At 33.9% G+C, this 21,762-nt stretch overlaps 5 non-coding genes across 5 annotated transcripts; 4 read left to right on the top strand and 1 right to left on the bottom strand.

Moving 5' to 3' along the window:
• The first annotated feature begins 3,029 nt into the window (after nucleotides 1–3,029).
• On the top strand, nucleotides 3,030–3,102 carry TRNAA-AGC (transfer RNA alanine (anticodon AGC)). The gene has a single exon. It is a non-coding gene; the product is annotated as a tRNA-Ala (tRNA).
• Nucleotides 3,103–6,804: 3,702 nt separating this feature from the next.
• TRNAA-AGC (transfer RNA alanine (anticodon AGC)) lies at nucleotides 6,805–6,877 on the bottom strand. The gene has a single exon. It is a non-coding gene; the product is annotated as a tRNA-Ala (tRNA).
• Nucleotides 6,878–9,446: 2,569 nt separating this feature from the next.
• TRNAA-AGC (transfer RNA alanine (anticodon AGC)) lies at nucleotides 9,447–9,519 on the top strand. The gene has a single exon. It is a non-coding gene; the product is annotated as a tRNA-Ala (tRNA).
• A 4,634-nt stretch (nucleotides 9,520–14,153) lies between these two features.
• TRNAA-AGC (transfer RNA alanine (anticodon AGC)) lies at nucleotides 14,154–14,226 on the top strand. The gene has a single exon. It is a non-coding gene; the product is annotated as a tRNA-Ala (tRNA).
• Nucleotides 14,227–21,184: 6,958 nt separating this feature from the next.
• On the top strand, nucleotides 21,185–21,257 carry TRNAA-AGC (transfer RNA alanine (anticodon AGC)). The gene has a single exon. It is a non-coding gene; the product is annotated as a tRNA-Ala (tRNA).
• Nucleotides 21,258–21,762: the final 505 nt, after the last annotated feature.

The raw sequence follows: 21,762 nt of genomic DNA, 5'->3' as shown, positions 1-21,762 counted from the left end.
GTAGTAAATAAAGAAGAAATGACCTATAATTTCGATGCCATGAAAAACTTTGAATGTCATAAGATCTTTCTCCGTAAGATGTTAAATAGGTCACACTGGAGACAGTCACCTTTATTTGAAGCCTAGTTATTCTTTTAGGCGTTGATTTCGCATAAGATAATGTAACTTTGCATAATCGTAATCTTATACGATTGTTGAAGGCGGCCCTTTAGTAGACGAATGGATGTAGTATACGATCGGTTTTTCATGGACCTTGTCTACGATTTGCTGTAGTGTGAAGATCCGGCTTACGGATCTGTCACATCTTTCGTATCTGTTTTGACCTACACTTCTTCTCTTTTTTTGACATTTTCGCTGACACTTCATGTTGCTACTGCAAACTTGCGCTAAATGCGTTTTTCTATTTAGTAGCCTTAAAACACTTCCAACTATACCATGGATTTGCAGGTAGGAGGTTTTGGAACCCAAGTATAGATTGTGGGGCAGTTCAATGGTAGCTAGTGGTTTACTTTGTATCTCATTCAATATATTTTGTTTTCAGCTTCTTCGCACTTAAGCAGTCACCTTTAAAAAGTGTGTGCGTACCTAAGCTGCAAATGGATCAGTGTCTTCTGTCTATCATACCAAGATCAATCTAGCGGATTCCTTGATTTGGTGACTGACAAGAAACCTTCTATATTATATAGGGAGTTATACAGATAGTCTCACCTGCTTCGCAGATATATGGGTCGCGTTAATTGTAGAACTGGGTAATTTTTTCGTAGACCCACCCCATGTGGTATACCGAAATTTATATCACTACGAGGTCGCAATCTTAACGAAATTTTGTATGGGGTTCCCACCGAAATAGAAGCCATTAGTATTTGGTGATTGTGGAATGTTTAGGGGGTGAAATGAACCGATTGTCTGATCGACTCGAAATTTTAAGTAAGGTTTGGGTTTTACGACAAAGAAGAAGATTGCAATTTAACATGATGATCAGATAATAAGTAGCGGGTGATGATGCCACTTACGCTGATGTACGAGGTCAGATAGCAGAGTTACAGCCTAGTATAAAGGAGATCCCAACGTTTTAATAGTGGGTAGTGCAACCAGGTCTCAGTTATATTTTAATACTGACAAATGTTCGCAGAAAGTAAAAGGTTTGGTCAAGGCAAATGCCTAAAAATATCCAAATTTTATTTTTGGTCCAATATTTTAATTCTGGGGCATATTCTGACACATTACGAAAACGAAACCTGAAAACCAGCTATTATTGACCTCTCCCTTGGCTTCAAGCTATATCAGTAATAATTTATTACTGATTTATTATTACTAATAAATGATGCAAAAATATCAATTAATTATATCAATAACATAACGTTTCGCAATAATGTAAAATAAATTCCGTGTTAAGCAGTGGCCATAGAAATTGGTGTATGGTATCACATGATCGGCCCCGTCCAACAATATACCTCTCTTGCTGATTATATCTAATGTACATTATAATGAACACGACTTAACTTTATTTAAATGCACAATAAGTATGAGCAGGTCGTGTTTTCATTGCGATGTGTTTTAAACGTCTGGGGACTAGCACTGCATTTAAATCTATTTTTAAACCTGTCAAGTTATATTTTTCAGCAGGGGATGTAGCTCAGATGGTAGAGCGCTCGCTTAGCATGTGAGAGGTACGGGCATCGATGCCCCGCATCTCCAGATATATTTGTTATCTACATCCAATTCTGGTGAATTCGTGTCTTTACGTCTCTCATAATTCCGACATGGAATTTTTTTCTTTGAACAAACTGCGTGTACTTAATATCACACGTTATATTTCACAATGTTACTCATATGTTTTGGAACTAGTACAAAGAACTAGGAACTAGATTACCCAACTCTAGAGTTTTTTGCATCCATGTGTAGATTTTAGGGCAGTTTTGTGGCAGTTGTCGATTATTTTCCATTGCGATTCAATATTATCCGGACAACAAGTAGCTAAGTGTAACTTTAAGACGGGTGCGTGCGATAACTGCAACTGGACGAGTGCTTCGGTCTATCACAACATGATCAATATGGTTGATTCCTTGATCTGGATCTGGTGGCAGTTAAGAAACCTTCTATATGATGTTGTGAAATATTAATCCGGATATCCTCACCTGCTACACATGGCATCTGTATAAGAAACATGCGTGGATCGCAATAATTCTAAACATGCCCAGCAAAAAGTTTGCCTCCAAAGAGGCAGTTAAATCATATGTACAAGTAATCTGGAAGTGCATCAAATTATGCATTCTCACTGATGATTTTAACAAGAGCGTGAGCTACATCCCCTGGTGAAAACATAGATTTTTACAATTTAAAAAAGTTTTTAAATTAAACTATGCATTAAAATGTTAACAAAATTTTTGAGCTAGGTCACGTACACGTCTTGAGGTGCAATCAAAACTGTGCACTGTAATGAGCACGTAATGAAAAATCATAAAAATGCAAGTTAGGTCGATTTATTGTCTCTGCCTTTGTACATAAATTACAGTTGTGCCAATATCGTTCAATTGGACGATCCAGTTCACAATCTCGTTCAATGGATTCCGGTAGTTTGTATGACAAAATTGTGTATACCTAATTTCACACGTTGGTTTACCATTGGCCACTGTAGGAAAAATATCCAAATTTATTTTTTTTTAATTCTGGGGGCATATTTCGACACATTACATACACGGAACTTGAAAACCAACTATTTGACCTCTCCTTTGATTCAAATTATATCAATAATAAATTATGCAAAAATATCAATTAATTATATCAATAACATAATGTGTCGTAATCATATAAAATAAAGCCCGAGGTAAGCAGGTCGGCTCAGTCCAACTATAGACCTTCTTTGCTTGTTATATGTAATGTGCATTATAATGAACACGACTTACCTTTATTAACATGCACAATAAGTATAAACAGGTCGTGTTTTTATTGCGATGTGTTTTAAACGTCTGGGAACTATCACTGCATTTAAATCTATTTTTTAACCTGTCATGTTATATTTTTCAGCAGGGGATGTAGCTCAGATGGTAGAGCGCTCGCTTAGCATGTGAGAGGTACGGGGATCGATGCCCCGCATCTCCAGATATACCTTTTATCTACATCCAATTCTGATGAACTCGTTTCTTCTCAAATATGTATAATGGGATCATTGTTGTTTTGGAAACATAGGTTTAATGCTAGATTGGCAGCCGTTAGTCGAAACGCTTTTATCTTCGGGGCAATCCGAAAACCTCTTTGCTATACTTTGCGCTGACATTTTATCGGATTGCATTTTTTGTGTTATCGTGCAAATAAATATACTGCGGCTGTCTGTTATGTTTACAGCTTTCCGATGTCTAGCTTTGTACCTTTTCTGTAAAGAGTTATAGATCCGAGCAGATATTCACTACTTGGATATATCATAAGTCCAACACACTCGGTTAATGCTTACGATCAATAAAACAGTCAATCATATTAATGATCCCTTTTACATTCAAAGCTACTATCGATCACCTTTTCACTTTACGCCAAAGAAAATCCAAAAGTCAAGCATGAGTTCGATACTCCCTGAGTTTGATACTCACTCAACGTTTTGTCCGGTCAAACAGGCGCTGCACACTGGTCGAAATTACTGATCTAGCGGCGCGAAAGTAATATAATCGAACCATAAAATTGCGAAATATTTCCCATTGTATCGATTACAGACACTTTTCAGACAAAGATTTTGTTTTTACAGTGTTTTTTATTATTATTATTATTATTATTATTATTATTATTATTATTATTATTATTATTATTATTATTATTATTATTATTATTATTATTATTATTATTATTATTATTATTATTATTATTATTATTATTATTATTATTATTATTATTATTATTATTATTATTATTATTATTATTATTATTATTATTATTATTATTATTATTATTATTATTATTATTATTATTATTATTATTATTATTATTATTATTATTATTATTATTATTATTATTATTATTATTATTATTATTATTATTATTATTATTATTATTATTATTATTATTATTATTATTATTATTATTATTATTATTATTATTATTATTATTATTATTATTATTATTATTATTATTATTATTATTATTATTATTATTATTATTATTATTATTATTATTATTATTATTATTATTATTATTATTATTATTATTATTATTATTATTATTATTATTATTATTATTATTATTATTATTATTATTATTATTATTATTATTATTATTATTATTATTATTATTATTATTATTATTATTATTATTATTATTATTATTATTATTATTATTATTATTATTATTATTATTATTATTATTATTATTATTATTATTATTATTATTATTATTATTATTATTATTATTATTATTATTATTATTATTATTATTATTACAGTGTTTTATTTAACTTGCCTTGGTGTGTGTTTAGTTCAAATCTGGTAACTCATTTTTAACACGGTTGCAGTTGACCAATCGAACTAAAACTTTGCACACTTCTCAGATTTGGATGACAATACACGAATATGAAATCAAAACCAATATTGGTCCATTTTTACACTGTTTTACAGTGTTTTATCTAATTTGCTTTTCAAATCTGGTAACTAATTTTTCACACAGTTGCAGTTGACCAATCGAACTTAAAATTTGCACACATTTCAGAATTGGATGACAATACATGAATATGAAATCAAAACCAATATTGGACCATTCTTACAGTGTTTTTCAAATCTGGTAACTGATTTTTAAAGCGGTTGCAGTTGACCAATCGAAGTAAAACTTTGCACATTTTTCAGATTTAGATGACAATACGTGAATATGAAACCAAAATCAATATGGGTCCATTTTTTCATATAGCCACCATATAACGGTACCACCCGATTTCCGGTATTTTGCTTTTCAAATCTGGTAACTCATTTTTCACACAGTTGCAGTTGACCAATCGAACTAAAACTTTGCAAACTTTTCAGATTTGGATGACAATACATGAATATGAAATCAAAACCAATATTGGTCCATTTTTACAGTGTTGTAGAGTGTTCAATTTTACATGCTTTTCAAATCGGGTAACTCATTTTTAAGACAGTTGTAATTGACCAAGCGAACTAAAACTTTGCACACTTTTCAGATATGAATGACAATACATGAATATGAAATCAAAACCAATATTGGTCCATTTTTACACTGTTTTACAGTTTTTTATCTAATTTGCTTTTCAAATCTGGTAACTCATTTTTCACACAGTTGTAGTAGACTAATCGAACTAAAACTTTGTACACTTTTCAGATTTGGATGACAATACATGAATATGAAACCAAAATCAATATGGGTCCATTTTTTCCTGTAGCTCCCATCCAGCGGTACCACTCGATTTAAGGTATTTTATTTCATTTTAAGCCCGTATTGGCTGCTTTTTGACAACTACAACAGAAACGTACCCATTAAAAATTATGGACATAGGTCCAGGTTTTGGTATAGCCCCCATATAGCGGTACCGCTCGATCTCAAGTGTTTTATGGATTTTATCTTCATTTTTATACTGAATTCCCTATAGTCGACTAATAGCTGGAATGTGACAACTCTGTCTTTCATTAAATAGCCTTCTCACGGATTTGCAGTAGCGTGAAGATCTGGCCTACAGATTTGCCACATGTTTGAACTAGGGATGTCGAACGGGACAGGTTTTCAAAACTCCCGGGATTCGGGATTTCAAAATTCCTTTACCCGGGTTTTCGGGACAATTTCGGGACAGTTTAAATTTTTATAGAATGTCTACATAATTAAAACAAGTACCTTAAAATAATAGCGTAGAAAGTAAAAATATAAAAAAGATATTCATCCTACAAAAATTTAATTTGAAGAAACGACAGCCTGCCAAAATGCCTACTTCAAATAAGGTTTTTACGCTTCCGAGTGTTCAGATTTGGTTGATGCATCGTATAACTTTTACTTAACGCTTAAAAGGCAGTTCACATTTGCGTCCTCTTTAATTGATTTAATATTTTATTCTGGAAAACACTATGTCTTAATACTCTTCATAAGTATCCTCTAAGGAACTTTCTTTGGAACACATACCGTTGTAGAAAAAATTACGAATTCTTAGAATTGGTTCAGTAACATTTTTTTAAAATTAAAATCTTCATGGCGGAATTGGTAAATTATGTTTCTGCCAATTCATTTTGGTTAGGTTTATTGTTCCATATATGAAGGAATACCCATTAAAAGTAACTTGAAAAATCACGGGACTCCGAAAAAGTCAACCCCGGGATTCGGGATTTAAGAAATCCCGAAAAAACCCGGGTTTTCGGGATTCGGGATTTCGGGATCGCCATCCCTAGTTTGAACATAAGCTTCTTCTCTTTATTGTCTCCCTAAATTTGTTGCAACTGAAGGGTTGCCCTGTAGTAGTATCTTTACGACTCTCATAATTCCGAGGAGTTGGAGTTTTTTGCATCCTAGTGTAGATTTTGTGGCAGTTGTATGGTAATTGTCGATTATTTTCCATTGCGGTTCAACATTATCCGGACAACAAGTAGCTAAGTGTAACATTAAAACGGGTGCGTACGTAAACTGCAACCAGGTGAGTGCTTCGGTCTATCACAAAATGATCAATCTGGTTGATTCCTTGATTTGGATCTGGTGGCAGTTAAGAAACATTCTAAATGATGTTGTGAAATATAAATCCGGATATCCTTACACGCTACACATGGTATCTATATAAGAAACATGCGTAGATCGCAATAATTCTAGACCTGTGTAATATGTTAAAACATTGTTTGGAGATGCGGGGCATCGATCCCCGTACCTCTCACATGCTAAGCGAGCGCTCTACCATCTGAGCTACATCCCCCGGTGAAAACATAGATATTTACAATTTTAAAAAAGTTTTTAAATTAAACTATGCATTAAAATGTTGAAAAAATTGTTGAGCTAGGTCACGTACACGTATTGAGGTGCAATCAAAACTGTGTAATGAACACGTAATGAAAAATCATAAAAATGCAAGTCAGGTCGATTTATTTTCTCTGCCTTAGTACATAAATTACATTTGTGTCAATCTCGTTCGATTGACCGATCCCAGTTCACTATCTTGTTCAATGGTCTGTGGTAGTTTGAATGACGGTACACATACGTTTTAGAAAGAGGACAGTGAACGATGAACGAAATTGTCCAACTATAACATAAATATTAAGTTGAATTCCAACATTTCTTATGTCTGCTATATAATTGTGGACTTGGCCCACGTTTTGGTATTGCAAATGGGGTATATAGGTCCACGTTTTGATATAGCCCCCTTGGACCGGTACCACCCGATTTTCGGTATTTTCAAAAAGCTGAAATTTGGTATTTAGTCTTCGCTGAGGCTATAAAACTTTCCCCCAGAATTTTTTGGTATAGGTCCACGCCATCATATTGCCCCCATAGAACAGTACCTCCGGATTTCCGGTATTTTGAAATTTGTAGTATCATTATTCCACCGAAATTGTTGAAATTTGGTATTTTGTCTTCATTGGGGTATAAAACTTTCCATATCATATTTGTCTGTATAGGTCTACGCCTTCATATAGCCCCCATAGAACAATACCTCCCGATTTTCGGTATTTTAAAGGTTGTGGCCTCAATACTCCTCCGATATGGCTGAAATTTAGCATTTAGTCTTCGTTGGGGGTATAAAACTTTCCCCCAGAAATTTTCGATACCGGTTCACGTATTAATATAGCCCCCCATGGAACGGTACTTCCCGATTTTCCGTTTTTTTAAGGTTTTGACCACAATAATCCATCGAAATGGCTGAAATTTGGTATTTAGTCTTCGCTGGGGGTATTTCCCCTCTATAATTGTCGGTTTATAGCCCCATAGAACGGCACATCAAAAATTTTGATATTTTGAAGGTTATGGCCTCAATATTGCAACGAAAAGGCTGAAATGTAGTATTTAGTCTTCGTTGGGGTACAAAACTTTCCACTTGAAATTGTTAGGTATAGGTCCACGCCTTTATATTTTTAGTTTTGTTAAAAATTAAGATTGCCAAAGTTTGAGCTCAATCGGAATTTGTTAACACGTGCCACTGGGGCCTCAAAGTTCCCACGGCCCCTTTATATAGCTAATATTAAAATTTGACCCGATTTTCAAAATTTTTTGTAGGATTACTTGTTTAGCCATTACAAAGAACTGGAAAACTGTTTTCATCGGTTGGAAAATAAATGTGGTCTGTAGATTGATTTTGTGAAAATTCGCCTTTGGCCTCATAGAAATTTTAAAGAAATCGCACTACAGACCACATTTATTGTCCAATCGATGAAAACAGTTAACCAGTTTTTTGTAGTGGCTAAACAAGTAATTTTACGAAAAATTTTGAAAACATCGATTTTTTAAAACCACTCTAGTAAATATCCCACCGAAATGACTGAAATTTATATTTATAAAATATTCCAGAAGAGAATTATCAGTACAGATCCACGTCTTCCTATATTCCCCATAGAAGCGTACGTCTTGATTTTCGGTATTTTGAAAGTTGTACCCACATTGGTATTTAATATTCTTTGAGTCTAAAAATTTTCCGCCGGAAATTTGTCGGTATAGATAAATATTTGGTAGAAATTGCTGAAATTTGGTATTTAGTCTTCTTCATAAATGAAAGGAAACTAATACATAGTTCCATTTTACTTCAATACAACTCATGATTGAGGGTATAAAAAGTTCGGCCCGGCCGCATTTAACGCCGTTCTTACTTGTTATCTTTATAAAAGGCTAAGCTCAAGAATTCTGGCTAAACATAAATAATTTCTTGGCCATAAAACGTAGGCAAGAAGTATTTTTTCTGCATTATTACCAAATGTGCATGTCACCAATTGTTCAAAATACTTTGAACAGATTTTCAAATTTTCCATTGATTTGATAATGGAAGTGTTTTAAGATAAGAGTTGAAGATCCCCCATGCAGTGGTAGCTGGTATCGCTAGTTGTTTGTGTGTGCGCTATGCACTTAAGATTTTATGGCACATGCATTGTGGGAAAACTCTTCAACTATGAAATGTTCGAATTTTTGGAACATAGAGTTTAGTGATAAGAATTGTAATGTAAGAGTAGCCTAAGAAATATTTTGTATTGATACAGTTAAGCAAAATATTATTGAAATATATCAGTGACTTACAACCACCCATTGTGTTAAGACTCGCGGGTCTATCCTTATTTTTTTACAGACGAGCTGTGGCTGTCTGTTGGATGCTGCGGCATCAAATTTATATTTATTCACCAATATTATATATCTAAGTTTGTAGGTCACGATAAGTCTTGATCATAGCATATCTTTATCAAAATGCACAACTGCTCGTACTCGTATTTTGATTGCAATGTGTTGAGTGTTTAAACCGTTTTGGGAGTAGTGTTAAATTTAAAGCTATATTTAGATTTTCAACAGGGGATGTAGCTCAGATGGTAGAGCGCTCGCTTAGCATGTGAGAGGTACGGGGATCGATGCCCCGCATCTCCAGATATATCTTTTATCTTCCTACACATTGCTACATCCATTTTCTGTGCTTTGTGGAAAGAACCTTCAAGTGTCCTTCAACGATTGAATATCTTTTAGAAGCAAAGTATATTAAAATATGTTAAAATTTAGCTGATGGCCATAGTAGCCAATGCTATCTCTTATTAACATTGTATTTACTACATGTTAATATAATAAATAAAATAAAAAATAACAACTTTTGGAAAAATGGCCATTCAGGAAAAAACCCGCAAAGGAAGCTAGAACAAAAATTTGTTTAAAATATTAATCTAATCTGTTATTCGTCTATATGTATACGAGTATTTTGATCATGATATTTTTGTAAGTGTATTTACATAATTATGTTGAGTACTATAGTGTAAATTCTCTCGTAAAAAAGCAAGTTCAAAAACCAAAGTTAAACCAAATAAAAAACAACAACAATTTTTCATAATCACGCATCCGTCCGTTAGTTCCAGTATGTAATTATAATGTAATGTTTACTTTTGTCGAGGATTATGACCGCGTGAAAATGTTTTGCATTTTTAGTTGTTTGTGTTTTCTAATGAAAAGGGCTTTAAAAAAGAACAGAGTTTGCATTAATATATGTAAGTGCGGTTTTAAATTTCATCGTTAAACCTTTTCATGTCTAACAACATTAATTGAAATCATTATCATGATGTTTTTCTTTATTGGCGTTTAATATTAAAAGGGATTGGGATGCAACTTTTACTAAATGAAACGAACTTAATTCAAAGCTGCTATTAGTGAGGTAAACGGTGGCCTTTTGACATTTATAAGGTGTGTAATGAACTTAGTTAAAATTTTTATTTTTAGTTTGCTTTAGTATTATATCTATATCTATTCTATAGATATATAGAAATATGTGTTGAAATTTATCGCAACTTTTGGTAAAATGGTTGCTCAAAGGAAAATGCGGTGAATAACAGAAACATATTTATTACATACAAAAACAAAACATTGTAAACAATATTTTCAAAAACTATTTACAAAGAAAAGTGCAAAAAATGTTGTCCTATGTTCTGATTTTTACGTCTATCAGGGCAACGCCGTTAAAGACTAGTATAATATAGGGCAAGCCTGGCTAATATAGGACTTTCCATATATCATTAGATTGTTTGTACGTACTCTGGACATACCCCTTAATGATTTTCCATAGTAAATTTTTGGAAAATAACTTCAAAAACCAGAAATTTCTAGCCAAAATGCCTACAAAGGGACATTAATTACAATCATGCCAAAATTACGTCAGGAACATCATTTTTTCTATCGAAATCAATGAAAAAACTACTGAAAACGATAGGGAACCAATTATTCCACCATTATTAAACCATTCTAATTACTAAAATTACAAAAAAACGAAAATTTTGGAAATTATTAATCGATTATTGTGGTGCATCATTTTTAATGCTCAATTCCAAAATGCCCATTTTTTATTTTTTGAGAAAATTTTAGTATATCGGTACTGTAAACGGAATATTTTTGTATGCCATCTTGAAAACAACCTTTCAGCCTACAAAATTGTTTTTCGAATTGTTAAAAAATCTTAACTCAACGTTTACATTTTTATTTCAGGTTGAATCATTTTCAGTGACAGTCACTGTACATCGACCACCGTGTCTGTGAACTAAAGGATTTGTTTTGGCACCAACCATAAGTTCCTCACATATTGGTGTATAATTTGTAAATTCGAAGGTTTTGATACATTGTTTTCTTTTTTCAATCAAACTAATCAGCCCAGGTAAGAATTAAACATTGTTTTTCCAAAAGTCATAAATTATGCATGAATAGCGCGCTTGCTATTAGTATTGACTCCCACCACTATATCCTCTTAAAACGCTGTTAATAATTTTATCAAGACTAAAGTTTATTATACCATCCACCATAGGATGGGGGTATATTAAGTTTGTCACTACGTTTGTAACTACTCAAAATAATCATTGTAGACCCCACAAACTATATATATTCTTGATCAGCGTGCAATTCTACATCGATATAGCCATGTCCGTCCATCTGTCCGTCCGTGGAAATCACTCTAGCGTCCGAACGGATTGACGTAGGTGGATGAAATTTTGGGAAATTTATTATATGTACGTAGGACTTTTGGTATTGAAAGCGGAAATCCTAACAAACCCTAAAAATGTGAACATTGACCTCGATTTATTTAAAAACTCCTTCGTCGATTTTTTTGGTTTTTTGATTTTTCTCATCTATGAACATTGCAGATTCAGAATCTGCAAAAACTTCCCAGATGTAAGCACCTTGCATATAATGTTAGTTCTAGTTCTAATTCCTTCATCTAACTGCTACATTGATATAATTTGCATCAAGTGAGAAGTCAAGAGTTGGATTTCAAGTTTAGTGTTCGTTAGTTATCCGAATATGCCCAAAGAATTTAAATTACTGATTAGAACTTAAATTTGGATATTTTTCTCACAAAGTTATGGCCAATTTTACACGCTAAATACTGTCCGATCATTATCAACAAGTAAAAAAGTATCAGTCGGCTTTGCCGACAGAGGTTAACCCCCAACCTATGTGAATTTAAACTTTTATCTACGGACAGATCGAATGTATTTAGGGTCTTTTCAGAAATGTGTGGCCTTATTTGAACTTTTGAACTTGCCGAAAAAAATATGGATTAGTATTAAAGTTCAAAAGTGTTGCGGAGGAGGTACTTAGAGGAATGTACCAAAATAGTACATTATGGAAGTGGATTTTATTTTGGGAGTCATTTCAGTGGGTCGCCGTATAATTTTGAACCAGTACGCCATGAAGCATGGACTTGTCCGCAACAAACAGCATCTATATACATTTCCAAAGGATCATCGAAGAGACCCTAAACTGCACTAAGACACAAATTTTGAACTTGCGTGAGAGGTACCTTAAGGAGAAGATCGATATCGGCCATTTTAGAAGTTAAACTAAATTTGGACCAAATATTAGGATATCCAAAGTTTAGACAAATTGGCTGCGCCGTTCAAGAGATATCGTTCGTGTGTTCAACTCGGACAGGGAGCGAAATAAAATAAAGTAAAATAAAAGTAAAAAGTGTGTCGAAATTAAAAACAAATTCTCCACAGTTGATACTGTTCTAAAAATAGAATTTTTCGCCTTCTATTGACCACAGAATAACTAGTTATTCTAGTGGTCATAAAATAACTAGAAACTGAGTGCGACTTGCCCTTGTAAAAATAATGGGGAAGAAAGGGGATTTGAGAGTAGTTACTGCCAAAAATCCCTTACGAAACCCATGATTTTGGGAGGACTTTTTTGCTGGGTATTAACTCGTGCAAACATTTGCCAGTATTGTACTAAAACTGCGACCTATAACGTGATTAAGGTTACAGTACCCACCAATAAAACTGAGAGATCCCTGCATATACTAGGCTGTAACTCTGTTATTTGATCACGTACATCAACATAATTAGCATCAATGGAAAGGTCAAGCGTTCCTCTTCTAATTATGACTTACATTGGTTTAACGTAGTTTCCAGAAATAAAGACATAGTCATTTCATTATCATATTTACCAATTTTCACACCAAAGTTCTGGTCAAGCCGGTAAATATTATCTGATCATCACATTAAATTGCAAGCTACTTCTCTGTTGTAAACCCTAAACTTACATAAAATTTCGTGCCGATCAGACCGCCATTTCGACCTACAGAGTCGCTAGAAAATTGGATAAATTTTTTTGTTCATTTCACCCATCGCTTTATCTCATCGAGGTATGCATTTTGGTATAATATTTCGCGGTTTCACATGAATTTTTCGAAAAACAAACTTATAATACTCCTTCCACATTGTGCTGTGGGGTCTAACATACGTAATATTTGAAATTGCTGCGCCTCCCATTAAAATTTATTGGGACCACCTAAACTCAAACAACTGTACTTGTAAAGAGGACAAATATTTTACCGTTTCTATTCGGTTTAATAACAAATCAAACTGCAAACAATAAACTTCAAATACTTGGAATTCCCCATGAATATATAAAAACTGAATTAAGGACTGCAATTGCTGTTATATTGAGGTACACTGAGCTCAACTGAAACTATATACATAGATGGTGGAAAATTATTGGTCCCCGTACTTTTCACTGTAAAAAGCTTTCAATAGTGCAAAAAGGTTTTCAATTATGATAATGCGTTACGCATGCAATTAATTAGTGTTCTTTTAATTTAAAGTTAAATTTGATTTTGGTATAGGAGAACTCAACTAGAGTATATTTCTTAATTATAAGAAATGAGACAGCTGACACTATGTTTTAAGGAATTTAGATCCCGAATAATTTCATAAATTTATTATACGATATACTGTCCAATTTTAATCGAGGCTTTAAGTTGAGATGTTCGGGATGCGGTTTTACAATTACTTAAGCGTTGCATATATACAGAAAAATAAGTATAACGAACGATTGACGTTTGGTAGGTGTAATTTCTACATCGTTTAGTGTACAAAGTATGTTTGAAACGATCATTAAAATGCACACCTAAGCTCATGATGGCATGCATGATTGCAGTTCAATACGTGACACTTTTTAACACTTTTTAAGTCAGTCTTCTCGTATAAATTGAAAATAATTTTAACACTGATTTTGTAAATTTATCAACAGGGGATGTAGCTCAGATGGTAGAGCGCTCGCTTAGCATGTGAGAGGTACGGGGATCGATGCCCCGCATCTCCAATTAATCCTTTTATATGCATGAAAAATAGTTCGGAATTTTACCTATAAATATTGAATTCATGCACAGATGCGAAAATTGTGGCAGTGAACACTAGAATATTGATATATGTACGCACGCCTTCTTGGCTTTTACCTGATCAAACACCAAAAAACCTTATTGGTATTCATAGGATTCTACCCGGTATTTACCAAAAACATGGGTTTATTTGTGTGATTTCAATTTTGGGTGACGTAGGGTATGAAAGATACCAAGGAACGGTTTCATCTCAAGTGAACACTGACCTCCCCGTGGTGTCACCTGGGGAGCTGCCTTTAACACCCATTAAAGGTAACGAGCTAACATGTGCACCTGCCACTCTTTATAGAAAAGGTGCAGTTTACACATAGGCAGATGTAATTGAAAAGTACAATGCCGACATTACTGCCATACAGGAAATACGATGGATTGGGAGAAGCGTCACAACAACACCTAAAGCTGCCACTCGGACTCGGACTACTATCTTGTTGCAGCAAAGGTATGTACCCGGTTAAGCATAGCGAATAAAGTGCGAACAGATTTGATAGTGTCGACGCGCAATGCGTCCATAGTGCTCGGACCAACAGTGTAAGTTGGTTCCAGTAATTTTGAGGTAATAAAAGACTTCGTCTACCTCGGCACCGCCATAAACACAACAAGAAGAATTGTATTGAACAACAGATGCTACTTTGGCTTAAGTAAGCAGTTTAAAAACAAAGCCACATCTCGTCAAACAAAAACAACGCTTTACAAACAAGCGTTGCGAAGCCTGGGTACTTGCTTGGTGTATTTGAGAGAAAAATTCTTCGAATGATCTACGGACCAATCTGCGTTGACGGTGAATATCGACATGGTATGAACCACGAGCTGTATCTGCTATAGAACGACATCAGTATAGATAAACGTATCGGGGTGCAACGACTGCGTTGTCCTAATAACGAAAACGCTTGTTTTAGTTCGATTCGGTGAAAAAAGTTTCCGCGCCGACTGCGATTACTAAAGCACTTTTGATATTTTTTCTATTTAAACATTTAAATTTGTTTTGTTTGAATAAATATCAGTGTGCAGCAGCATTTTGGGGGGAGGGGCGGTGTGGAAATTCCATTTGGAGATGAAAGCCCTTGGTGAGTATATTAAGAACCCAAAAGGAAATTTTCGTCATAGGTCAAGTTTCTGAGATATCGCGTGATGAATTTTCGTTTGATTTTTGTCCCTATCCTTTCATATTCTTTTCGTCCTTTATTTCTTGAACCGTAGTAAAAGTACCACAAGATGAGATTTTTCAACATTAAAATATTCTTCAAAAATGTGGCTCAGAAGATTTTAGGTACAGTTCCCTTTGGCAACTGATCAATATTGTCCCATTTTCATTGTCCTTTTTGATATTTACTCGGTCTTGGTTCAGAAAAAACTATGTTTGGTTTTTCTGTATATTCGACATTGGTTATTTATTGGTATATAGACTTACCAATTGTTTATTGCTTATGTAGACATCTGGGGTACTAATGAAATATTTAGCACAAAAAGCTCCTGTAATGCAGTACAGATCCGGTTATCTCAATTTTTGAACAGGATATTCGGACATTTAACACTATTTTTGAACCAGTTTTAAGTAAGCGATTAAGCTTATATGCATACCATTACAAACATTATAGAGCTGTCAATCAAATGAAATTATTTCGCTGATTAAAACTTTGCGAGTTGCAGTGCAAGAACAAAAAATCCGTTTTTTTGAACCGATTTTAAGGCAAAATATCACCACGCGCAAATATGAAGATCAAAGGCTGGGGAGCGAAAAATTCCTTTTGGCGATGAAAGTCGAAGAAGATAATATTACAGGAGCTTTTTGTGGTAAATATTTCAGTAGCACCCCAGATGTCTACATATTATGTAGTACATAAGCAATAACCAATTGGTAAGTCTAAATACCAATAAATATCCAATGTCGAATATACAGAAAAACCAAACATAGTTTTTTTCTGAACCAAGACCGAGTAAACATCAAAAATGTGGGCTTTGTTGATATAGTCTCAATGTGATGGTGAGACGATGGTGGGGGTTGTGTTGTGGTTTGTTGATACATTGTCAATGCGATGGTGAGACGACGAGACCATTCAAAAGAAAACGAGAACAACGTTGAGAACATTTACCAAACAAGAGAGGAAATATGAGAGCAAATAGGGAAAAATAGGAAAGTGATTTTGCATCTCATGAAAATCTTACATATTTTTGAAAAAAATAGTGACTTTCGTATGGAAATAAGAAACTGCACAATATCTTATGTGAGGTACCCATACAGTATGAAAAAACTACATCACGAACGAAAATATGTAAAAATTCTTGAAATATTTGTTTCTGTGTATACAAAGCATACTGTTTAACTTTACTAGGTACAACGTTTTACTTTACTTACGTTACGCATCACTTCTTTACTAACTGACGGTTATCGTTCGCGATCTGATTTACAGCTAAACTCACTCACCTGCTATTCTCCCGTATCTATACTCGCTAGGTGAAATATAGACTGATCTAGAATTCTCAATATAAGATGTTCAGACGAAATTCACATTCAAATAAATTCGCAGATGCAGAAACAAACATATGCAAGAGGACGGATTGTTATTCAGGAGAGAGTACAACAAAAACAATATCAAAGTAAACAATAATTTCATGATTGAAAGCATGGACTTGCCCACGAAATAATTTATTTTCCTGTAAACAAGACCACACGAACGATTCTCGGACAGTCCATATTCGAAGCTTATCAATCGGGTATGTCCTGAGACACACTTTACCTCCACTCACTTCACGCCTCAAGCGTTTTGTTCACACCACTTACGTTTATTATACCCTATACCACAATGTGGAAAAGGGTATTATAAGTTTGTTTTGGTAAAAATTCATGTAACACCGCGAAATATTCGTCGGAGACCCCCAATGTGGTATACCAATCTTCATATCTCGACGAGATAAAGCGATTTTGAGATGTGTGTCTGTCCGTCCGTCCGTCTGTCCATTATAAATTGTAAACACGCTCCAGGCCGCAATTATGGACCGATCGTCACGAAATTTTGTGTGGAGGTCGGGTTCAGATCAGAATAGATCCCTATTCTTATTGGTGATGATCGTTAAATATTTAGCGGATGAAATGGACCAAAAACATAATATTTATCCAATTTTGTAGCGGCTCTGTAGGTTTCAATAATAGTCCGATCAACGCGTAATTTTAAATAAGGTAAGAGTATATGACAAAGAAGAAGCTTGCAACTTGAGATGGCGATCGGATAATATTTAGAGGGTTAAATGAACCAAAACTTTTGGGTGAAAATTTTTAATATACAGCTTATATCTTAATTCCTGGAAGTGACATTCCGGACAAGTGAGATAAACTTGAAAGTGGATTGCTTGACCTTTCAATTGATGCCAATTATGTTGGTGGGCATGATCAGATAACAGAGTTACAGCCTAATATATTCCGTTATTTGTTTGTAGTGTAATAATAAACTCGCTAGAAGTCGCAATTATACATCAATAGTCACGAAATTTTGCACCGGGTAAGAGTATGGGTCGAAAAAGATGCCTACAATTTTGAATGATGATCTGATATTCTTTAGCGGGTCAAATGGACCATTACAGTTGTATGAAAAATATAAAAATGTTATTTTTGGTCGATATTTTAATTCCTTGAGGACATATATATTTCGCAAAGTAGCCTACATATGGGAAAAAACTACTGACCTTTCCTCTGATGTAAATTGCAATAAAGTGTTTGCTAGATAACGGGCCTAATGCCTAATATATAATGGGTTCTGTGTAGAGAACCACATTTTATCCCATGCTACATATTGTCCCTCCAAAAGTTTATGTAACACCACGAAATATTCGTCATATCTCGACGAGATAAAGCGATTTAGCGATGTGCGTCCGTCCATTAAAAATTGCAAACAAGCTTAAGGCCGCAATTATGGACCGATTGTAACGAATTTTTTAAGGAGGTTGGGTTCGGGCCAGAATAGAAATGATTAGTTTTTGGTGATGATCGTGAAATGTTCAGGGGATGAAATGGACCAAAAACAAAATTTTAACCAATTTTGTAGCGGCTCTGTAGGTCAAAATAATAACCCGCAAAATTTTAAACAAAGTTTGAGTTTATGATGAAGAAGAAGCGTACAAATCAACGTGAAGATCAGATAATACTTAGCGGATTCAATGGACTGAAACTTTTGTGTGAAATTGGTAAAAATTTCAATAACGTAGCGGTTAAACAACGGAAGTAGTAGTACTACATAAGTGGGTTTCATTACATTTTAGTTTGTGTGAACTAAATTTTCCTTTCCTGCTACAAAAATGTCTTTGTCATGCTAGATAACTTTTTGGTTTTGGTCATAAGTATTATACATTACATCTCTGATATTTGATAATTAAATTTTCACAATCATTGAAAAGAAATTCCGTGGAGAGCGATGGTTCAGGGATAGTGGTATAGGGTATCCCATGGTCGGCTCCGTCCGACTATAGACTTTTCTTACTTGTTTTTCGAATATATTATGGACGGACTAAAGTGTACCCTTCTTTTTAAATACCCTAGTGAATCTTATCCCCAAAAAATTCGCAAAAATAGGTGTAAATGGGGCGAACAAAATGCTTGAGGCGTGAAGTGAGAGGTGAAGTGTGTCTCAGAACATACCCGTATGTTTGGTCCAACAGGTTACCGCTCTCGAGAGTTATCGTTTTAGCGAACATTTTTTAACTTTTGTGGGAGAGGTGACCGAAGGAGTGATCCCACGTTGCCCATCTTCGAACTTCATCTGATTTTTACTAAATATTACGAGAACTAAATTTTATACCAAATCGTTTCATCCGTTCGTGAGTTAACTGGGCAGACAAACAAATCGACTCAAAATTGTCTGCAACGAATTTTGTTCAAACATTAACCCCATTATTTCGATAAGACACATTTCCGTAGTATCAAAGTGTATATACCCTCTTTAGCTTAAATGCTGAGGGTATAATAAATTAAAAAATAAAGCTAATGTGAGGAGCTAAATCACAATATGTTTCATATTTACTTAACCACTACTAAATACATATGTATATTACCTTCTTGCCACTTCTGTTTAACTACAAGCAATTTATTTAATTAGCAAAATAAACATTTTTTTCTGAGAGGAAGGCACATGTCATCTGTTTATAAAACGGAATAAGAACATAATTTCCTTAATTATGTTCTTACAGAAAAGTTATCGAACAATAACTCCTTTCAGCACATTTTTGTCTGCAATAACCACATTAAGACGAATTAAAATTGCTATTAAAAACACAAACAAACATATCTCTTAAAACAAATGCGTCGCGTGTGGTTGTCTATTAAAATTCATAATTGGTTATAAAGTCAAAACAATGGCAGTAAAACTTTTTAAATAAATCCTTTTGTTTTGCCACTACCACAAACATTTTGGCAAATAAACCAATTATAACTCATTTAACAAACACATATGCCGACTATGTTTCATTAAGCCGTTTGCATGCGTAGTGTTACGTAGTGTGTTTAAAATGAGTATCCTGATTGTTAATATAACTGGCAAAACATTGGTATAGGCAACAGTTGTTATGATGTTTATTAGCCCGATGTGTGTGGGTTTTACACAACAATCACAAGTTCTTAAGCATAACTTTGAATGTGGTTATTAAGGTTTTCAAAATGATATTGTTATTATAAACTGTTAAAAAATATGTGGATGGTATTTTTAAGAGGATTAGTTTTTATGTAACAACTGTAGAATAATATGATTATAATTGTTAAAATTTCTTTATTTCTTTTCAGAATTGTTGGTGAATGACAACGCAAATTAAATATTATTATAATACCCTTTCGACATCTTGCTGTTGGATATACAAAATATTTCAAATGTACTCTAGTTGTAGGCAACATAAGCAACACAAGACCGAACATAGGCAAAGGATTTTCTTAGCAAATAGGGATATAATAATATTCCCTATTAAGCATTTGTTTCGTATGTAACGTATTAATAGGGTTTTGGGCAGGAAATTCCCGCACCGGTTTTTTAATACGGGATTTTCCCATGAAACAAAATCAAATCTACCGGGATATAGGTATATCGAAATCTGATCCGATTTTCACATTTTTTTTATGATTCGTTTTTAGCCACAACAATGATCTGATAAAAAATGTTCATAGATTGGACCGTAAATGCGGCTTTTAGAGAATTTCGGTGATATTCACTTTTGGCCTCATGCAAATTACTATGGAAACAAAGATCGCCCAATCGCAATATAATTTCATATATAATGTTTTTGGATCGAATGGAATCAAATTTGGGGGTAGGAGTTCCAAACAAAAGTTGGGTCTGTCTAATGTACATACATATATAAGTACAGTAATTTCTGTTTACCTGTATCATATTTAGATGCATTTTGTATTTTCCAGCTGCATTATATGCATGTAAGTAATATTAGGGATATCTGCATAACAAAGCAGGTAAACAAGATGTCGTTCAATTTTTTAATGTACACGAAAGCAAAAAATACTGTAATATATAAACTGTTTTGGATTAAATATGTTTAGTGAATACACTCATACCTCGATTTGCGTTAATAATTGGTTCCGACGCAAAGCGAAACAACGCAACACCAACATGTTTTGAATGACTTTTTCACAAAATTGAAAGCCAGAAATATTAGTTATTAATAATGCAAATCGAATCAGTAGCACAAATCGAAGAAATCTATTATATTTTTTCTTAACGCAAATCGAGGCAACGCAAATCGAGGTATGAGTGTAATTAAAATGCACACCCAAACAAATCGTATTTCGATTGCAGTCCAAATACGTGATTTGGTTTAATACTTTTTTAATGAAATTGTAATACATCGAACCAATTGACAACAAATTTTGACAGAAACTTTGTAAATTTTCCAACAGGGGATGTAGCTCAGATGGTAGAGCGCTCGCTTAGCATGTGAGAGGTACGGGGATCGATGCCCCGCATCTCCAGGAAATACTTTTATATATGCAGAATTTGTTACCAGTCGATCGAGACTGTGAACTGTTCTATAAACCTAAGAGTAACAGAATCTTACAGATCGCTACAGATTAACAGATGATGTAATTTCGAGACACAAATTGTCCAATACTTTGCCATTGCGCTGATATATGTATGTCCGGTACTAAATGTTGGTTTCCATAGCGTATACTTTAAATAAAATCCATATGATTTATGAGGACTTATTTGTTATCTGATCATGTTCATCAACATAATTGGAATCAGTGGAAATGTAGAGAGTTCCTCTCCTAAATGTAACTTGTTTGACAGAAATGTTTACACAGACCTCCCGAACTAACTTTAAATGTTCTTTACACCCAGAAGTTTTTGCGGTTTCTGAAAATACAATGTTCGTAGATGAGAAAAATAAAAAATCGCTGGAGGTATTTTTAAATATACAGTGACTGCCACTGAACATGATGCAACCTGAAATAAATAATGTAAACGTTGATAACT

Source organism: Musca autumnalis, unplaced genomic scaffold, assembly GCF_047663935.1.
Source record: "Musca autumnalis isolate F117 unplaced genomic scaffold, ASM4766393v1 scaffold_3, whole genome shotgun sequence".
Taxonomy (NCBI): domain Eukaryota; kingdom Metazoa; phylum Arthropoda; class Insecta; order Diptera; family Muscidae; genus Musca; species Musca autumnalis.
Note: the sequence above shows the minus strand (reverse complement) of the source record. Positions and strands in the feature narration are given on the sequence as shown.